At 42.7% G+C, this 7,438-nt stretch overlaps 1 pseudogene across 1 annotated transcript; it reads left to right on the forward strand.

Moving 5' to 3' along the window:
- Positions 1–413: 413 nt before the first annotated feature.
- Positions 414–1,134, forward strand: LOC308434602 (NADH dehydrogenase [ubiquinone] iron-sulfur protein 3, mitochondrial-like; annotated as a pseudogene). The gene has a single exon. The product of its transcript is annotated as an NADH dehydrogenase [ubiquinone] iron-sulfur protein 3, mitochondrial-like (transcript).
- Positions 1,135–7,438: the final 6,304 nt, after the last annotated feature.

The following is a 7,438-nucleotide window of genomic DNA, read 5'->3' on the forward strand; positions in this document are numbered from 1 at the left end:
AATAGGTAGGCAGGTGACTGTCAATGTGTCGAGGCCTAGAATCAAAGGATGCAAAACAAAACCAGCTGAGGGTTGAGAGGCAACAAAAGGGAAACAGTTCTGGGAAAATTAATCTCTGGGGATGTAGCCTCTTGAGATGAGCTCTGGGGGCAAAAATGGAAAAGATTAAAAACTGTGTGTACTGAAACAAGTTAGGGAACCCTAAGAAAAATTACAGTATGATTCCTTGTCCTTGGGTAGATGACAGTGTTGACAATCTATACTATTTGTAAATCGTGCTCAGCGTGTGATCCCAAGGCTTCCCTTTGCTCTGACATTGCTCATGCCTTTATTTCTTTCTCTTTCCTATCAGTTTTCACTTATTTTGTGTTTTAAAAAAGAGTTGGTGTGTGTTCTCCGGCACCCTAAGGAACATGGTGTCTGCTGCAGTCAGGGTCTGGTATCCTGGGCTCTTGGGTGCTGCTTCCTCAGTGCTGTTGCACCCCGTGAGAAGGGAGAGTGTGGCGGCTGACAAGCGCCCCACTGTCAGACCCTGGAGTGATGTGACCCACCAGCAGCTCTCAGCATTTAGAGAGTATACGGTTAAAATCTTACCCAAGTATGTCCAACAAGTGGGTTAGAAATCTGTATCCATGCTGATGGAGTCACCCCAATGCTGACTTTTCTCAGGGATCACCCCAATGCACAATTTAAATCCTTGGCTGACTTGATGGCAGTGGATGTCCCAACTTGGCAGAGACGTTTTTGAGGTTCTCTACAACCGGCTGAAGACCTATGCAGATGAGCTGACACCCACCAACTCCATTGTGTCTGTGCACATGGCGGCCCAGTTGGTAAGAGAGAGAGGGCTGGGGCTTGTTTGGAGTTTTCTTTTTTAACCACTCTGATTTGGGAAGGACCCTGACATATTATGGCTTCAAGGGACACCCTTTCTGAAAAGGCTTTCCCCTCACTGGCTATGCTGAACTATGTTATGACAATGAGGTGACATGAGTAGTGGCTGAACCAGGGGAACTGGCACAAGAATTTCCCAAGTTTGACTTGAATAGCCCCTGGGAGGCTTTCGCTACCTATCGTCTGCCCTCTGAGAGTCTCAGGCTGGAAGCTGGAGACAAGAAGCCTGAGGCCAAGTAACTTCACAAGCATATGGGTCCTAGAGGAAAATGCCTTACCTAAGCTTGTCTGTAAATAAACTCCAATGGGTATCCAAAACAAAACCAAAACCAAAACAAACAAACAGAACAGTTATTCATTTCTGTTTTTATATTATGTGCATGAGTGCTTTCCTACAAGTATCTATGCATATAATATACCTGTCTGGTGCCTGTGGAAACCTGAAGAAAGTGTCAGATGACCTGAAACTGGAGTTACAGACAGATGGGAGTTGCCATGTAGGTACTGGTAATAGACCTTGGGTCTTCTGCAAGAGATACTCATTATTAACCTCTGAGTCGTTTCTCCAGCCACCCACATTTTCCATTTATCAGTTGCTCGCACACTGGACATTTGGATGATGCTGAATTCAGAAAATGATGATGAAGAAGGCATGGTTCCTGTCCCTGGATTTCAGAGCCTGCGCTTTATCACTGTGCTTGTTTGTACACATAAGGTAATAAAGATACTTAAGAATCGTTCGCAAATACCTTACCAGTGGGTTAGATGATTCAACAGAAGTATTACATACATGCATATGAGTGTATCTATTTTAAACTATATTGTACTTTATGAAGTCATAGCCCTGTGATTGTTTTGTTGAATTTCTCTTCTCATTTTCTTCTGTTGCTAAGTGATGTCTGATGTAGCTGTTGTCAGTCACAGCATCCTCTCTTCAGGTTTTGTTCATTTGACAATGTACTCCCAAGTCTTCCTGGGTCATTCTTTTCCCTTCCTGGAACTTCCCTATCATGTGTGGACTTTTCGGCTTCAGAATCTTAGATAACCCATTTGAATCGTTGCTCTCTTATTTTCTGACTTAGTGGTCTAGTAGGAAGTTGCCAGCTCAGTTTTGTTGCTCAGATTACTTACGCTATCTCACAGTGTCCCAGGGTCCTGTTGGGTAAGCACCCTTTAACATCAGATGAGCTCACAGTTTAGGATAATAAATCATGTGATCATCTTAGCTAAGGCTAGTGTTTGAGCACAGAGGGTTGGCACATCACTCCTCTTAATTCTTTATTCATTGGTTCATTTACTCAACACATATCTCTTCTGGGCCAAACTCTGAGAGCAGTACTGGACAGTGTGGATTCTCATTCATGAAAAGTCAGGGTATGAGACGTTTGTCAGCAACCACAGAACAGAGTCCTGTGTGTTACCACATCTATGAATTCAGGATTGTCATAAGAATGCAGGAGGGTGAAGGGATGAAAAGATGGGGGAAGAGAGAGGAAGGGAGGCAGGAAAGGAGATAGAACAGAGAGAGAGGGAGAAGCTCAGAGAGAGACAGAGACAGAGAGACAGAAACAAAGAAGAGAGACAGAAAGGAAGGAGAGGGAGCTATACATATACACAGGGAAGGAAAGAGACATGAAGGGACAGAGAAGAAGATAGACAACAGTGGGAGGAAGGAGACAGACAGACAGACAGACACACACACACACACACACACACACACACACACACACACACACAGAGAGAGAGAGAGAGAGATATTGAGAGAGAGGGTGTGGGGAGGAATATATATTCAAGGCACATGTGATGACTGCAAACTTGTGGCTAAATCAAAGAAGGCATGGAAGGTCTATAGAAGAGCTTCGAACACTTTGATCACGAGACTGCCAGCTTTGGGTATGGCTTTAGGTAGGAGAAAAGAGAAAACAATACGGACACAGGTAAAGAATGTCCTCTGCTTATATGATACCTCAAGTTGTAGAAAATTTCTTAGCAAAAGAAAAAGAAAAGCCCCAATCCAGGGGTGTTTGTTTCGTGTTCCTTACTTCCTCCTGCTGGATATCAGTGGCTCAGAATACTCTATCATAAAGAGAAGTTTAAAAATGCCTTTGCAATTAGGGCATAATTTCCACACCATTTGGAATTTTCTGTTAATTTTAAAATGTAGTTTGTCATCAATGGGAACGCACTTTGCTGCTTTCTCCTCGGTAGGTCTAGGTGCAGGGCGTGGCAGCAGCGATGGATAGGAGACTAGGCAGAGTTTGGGTTGTGTCCAAGTGAATGATCATCTCACATTCTGCTAAGACCCCATGGACTGGTGTGTCACCTTCCTTGGCTGGCTCCAATAGCTTTCACACTCCTCCTTAGACCCTAGGAAAGCTCAGGGAACTGTCTTGGGAATGTGGGTTTTTTTTTGAGGGGGGGAGGTTATCTTAGGTCTTAGGAGGACATATACAACTCCCTTGTTCTGAAGGGCAGTAGTTTTCCTGCCTTTGACATTCAGTGGAGTTTTGAATTGGTTACTCTTATCAGGCCGAATTTTTGATCTCATAAGATATAAGAGCAGGGCTAACTTGAAAAATACGAGGAATTTATTGGAAAGATATTGGGTGGGTCACGTAGTTTCAAGTAAATCTGGAGAGCTACATCTGAGGGGTTGACAATCAAGACCACTCTGTGCTCTACATTTTGGCACCACTGCCCACAGCCAGCTACCTCCCTGCCACTGCCTGGCCCGGACCAGCAATCCGGTCTCCTGTGTCTGGCTGCTTGGCTCCTGCAGGCTCTACTGTGTCTTCAGCTCTCCCCAGCAGCTCAGCTCAGGAGGGGCCGTCTGATTAGCTGCAGTTGCTCATGGGGCTGCAGGCAGGTCAGCAAAAGAGCCTCCCTCACTCGGAGTCTATCTCTTGTCTTCTTGGGATTTTCACCTTGGAAAGACTGTGTGGATGCACATTTCATAAAAGCCAAAGGAAACTCATTGTTCTGTGTAGGTAATATGTGCTAATAAAACACACACACACACACAAGACAGATTCAGGAAAGAAAAATGAAGAATGGCAGGGAAAGTGGGAGAGGAGGAAGGTGAGATACCTAGGTGTCTGTCTATCCATTCACCACCTGTCTGTCTGTCTGTCTGTCTATCTATCTATCTATCTATCTATCTATCTATCTATCTACCTACCTACCTACCTACCAATCTATCCATTCATGTGTGTGTGTATGTGTATTTGTGTGTGTGTGTGTGTGTGTGTGTGTGTGTGTGTATAAGAACATGCACATGTATGCCATGGTGTTCATGTGTAAAAGGAGATCAGAGGACAGTTTCTGAGAATCCATTCTCTTTCCACCATGTTAGGCCTTGGGACTGAACTCAGCTCCTCAGGCCTAGAGCAAGCGGCTCTACCCACTGAGCCATCTCCCCACCCCAGCAATAAGCATCTTAGATGACAACTTGTAAAAGCAGCTTATGACCATGACAGAGATCAGATGTTCTATATAGGATACAGTAGAAATCATGAAGTAGGTTTTATAAGCAAGACTTCAACAAAGGCAGGAGCATCTGTTTCCTGGGAGACATTATAATACTAGAACTGGAAAGGTTAATTGAATTGCAGATATGAGGTACTGCCACATATGAAGAGAACTGTTGTAATCTGGTGCATATATGGTGAGTGTATATGACACTAATTTTTTTTTTTGAGTGGACAAAGACTGAGAAGGTAATTCACAAAGGAGGACAGCTGAGCAGCCAATAACAGGAACATATAAAGGAGTGTCTGATTTTATTCGTTATCAGAGGAACAGCAGCTCAGGCCACACTGAGGTACCACCACACTATCAAACCAGAATGGCTGCGGTGACACAGCCTGGCAGACTGAGCGCTGGGAGGATGCTGAGGCACTGATCACTGATACACTGCTGATGGATGGGGTCAGTATCTCTATATTGAAAAATGTATTGGCAGACTCTACTAACACACAGCTACATCTTGTAATGCACTTTACTCTTAGAGACCCTACTGGTGTGTGTAGACATCCTCCAATTAACAAGAGTCATAGGTGTCTTATTCACATTGGCTCCCCAGTGGGGAACTTGGAATCAACAAATCCAAAGAATTCGTTTTGGCTCACAGCAATGGTTCTCACCGTTTCTGATGCCGCAGCCCCTTAATACAGTTCCTCTTGTTGCAGTGACCTCCCAGTGATTAGATTATTTTGAGGCTACTTGGTAACTGTATCTTTGCTACTGTTTTGAATTGTAATCTGATATGTGCAGGATATCTGCTATGCTACCCCTGTGGAGGTTGCAACCAACAGGTTGAGAAGCTCTGGTCTATAGGTAGACCAGCTGCCTGATCACAGCTCCACACATAGCACAGAGTAATCTCATAGTTGTGGTAGGGCTACAACACCCAGAAGTCAAAATGTGCCCAAAATGTGTGTTTTCAGTCATTTGATTTTCAGATTAAGTGAGACTAATCTGAGATGGTGAAGGCAGGAGAAGAAACGACACCAAGAGATCTCCAGGGCAGAGATGGGCAGGCGTGTGTCTGGGTTGCAAGCTGTGCGCATAAGCCTGTGCCCTTAAAATATGTTTGGCTTACTCCAATAGAAACTTTTATAAGACTCCCCATAAAAATGACAGATGCTCTGTTTGATTCAGATTAAACATATTCATATGGCAATGATTACAGTGGGCCATAAAAACCCCTGTTGAATCTTGCTCCGCCCCTTCTTATTTTGAATACCAATCACCATATCTGAGTCATCCAACAACTTCTTCTTTTAATCCTTCTGCTATAACTCTAAATAATGTGTATGCCTTGATTTCTTGATAAATTTACTTTAGATAGGTATATAGATTTTTCACTATGAATAAAAGATTTGAATCGCCAATGCAATTTCCTCCTTTATCTCTCCCAGTATTTTTTAGTTTCATTCTTATTTTTTAATAACAACTCTTAAATGATATACATAAAATGTCACATCATACCTGCTGATATCTGGCACACTCATTTTATTTCCTACTCGATAAAATAAGGACAATAACAATACTTTTTTTTTTTACCCTTTCTTCCCAATTCTGCCCCTTTCCATCAACTCCTTTTCACTGCCAAGGTTGCAACATCTGCCCTTCACCCTGTAGTCAGAGCAAATCTGTGCTCTGTCCATAGACTCTAGGCATACAACTTAAAAACATTAAGCAATCAATATTGTTGACATCACTGCCATTCTAAATAATGGATTATGATGGGCCAATTAGTGAGCTAACATTTTTATGGAGGAGGCAATAAAATAGATGACCATTTAATGGTATGACCACTGAGCTTGACAATGAAGGGTGCTCCTAGAATCGAGGTGAAAACCAATGGCTATCTTCCAGCAACTGGTTAAAAGTGTGCCTCTTCATTCAGAAATCCACCAGCTAAAATGACAAAATTGTTCCTTTCTATACATGGTGGAATGACAATCTGAAAGGCGAACACAAACTGCCATTTAGCGAGGGGACGATCGTGAGACACAGCGGAAGTAGGTGTGTAGCAATCCTGACATCCTGCTGGGAGATGTGGGAAGGGACCAGTCTTGAAAAATATATTAGTTCTTTGAGAATTTCACCCCACATGCCTCAGTCATAGTCCCCCTCCTTCCCTCACCTCTTCCCAGGTTCACCATCCTCTTCCCACCTCCCTTCCTATTTTCATCTTTGTTGCTTAATTTCTTCCATCACTGTCATCTTGTGCTGCTCGAATATTCTTGCATGTGTGTGATGGACTTATTAGTAGCTACACTCTTAAATCAAAGCAGCCCTTCCTCGTCCAGAAGTCAACAGTTGCTAATAGCACCTCAGCTAGGAGTGGGGCTTCCTGCCTAACTCCCCTTTCCCTGTTGGGATTTGGTCTGATTGCTGTGAGTTCCTATGTGCAGCTGTCCTGCTGTGTCCAGAAAACACCATTTCTGTGTAGTTATCCTTTACTTCCAGGTTTTAAACTCTTTCTGTTTCTTCTAAAATGATCCCCGAGCTCTTGGAGAAGAGGGTGTGGTGGTCATGTTCCATTTATGGCTGAATACTATGCATTCACTTACGCTCTGCACCTTGGCCAGCTGTGAGTCTCTGTGTTAATCATCATCTACTCCAAGTAGAAGCTTTCTGATGAGGGTTGAGAGACGTGTTCTTCTATGTGTGTGATGAATAATATGTTGTCAGGTGTTGGTTTAATACAGTGAAGAGATCAGTGTCTTGGCTTAATTATTTATGGCTCTGCACTCAGTCCTTTCTCATCTCCTGACATTTAGATCTTCTTGTTATTCCATATATATGCTATATGCTGTGTTCATATATACATTTGTTTACATATATACACTCATTATTGGCTAGATTCCACATACGAGGGAGAACACACAGCATTATCTTTACCCACCCATTTCTCTAAAAGTTTTGTTATAGTTTTTCTATGGCTGAATACTATTCATTCATATATATATATATATATATATATATATATATATATATATATACACACACATATGTATATATACATATATGTATG

The sequence above is a fragment of the Micromys minutus genome (genome assembly GCF_963924665.1).
Source record: "Micromys minutus genome assembly, chromosome: 21".
Taxonomy (NCBI): Eukaryota; Metazoa; Chordata; class Mammalia; order Rodentia; family Muridae; genus Micromys; species Micromys minutus.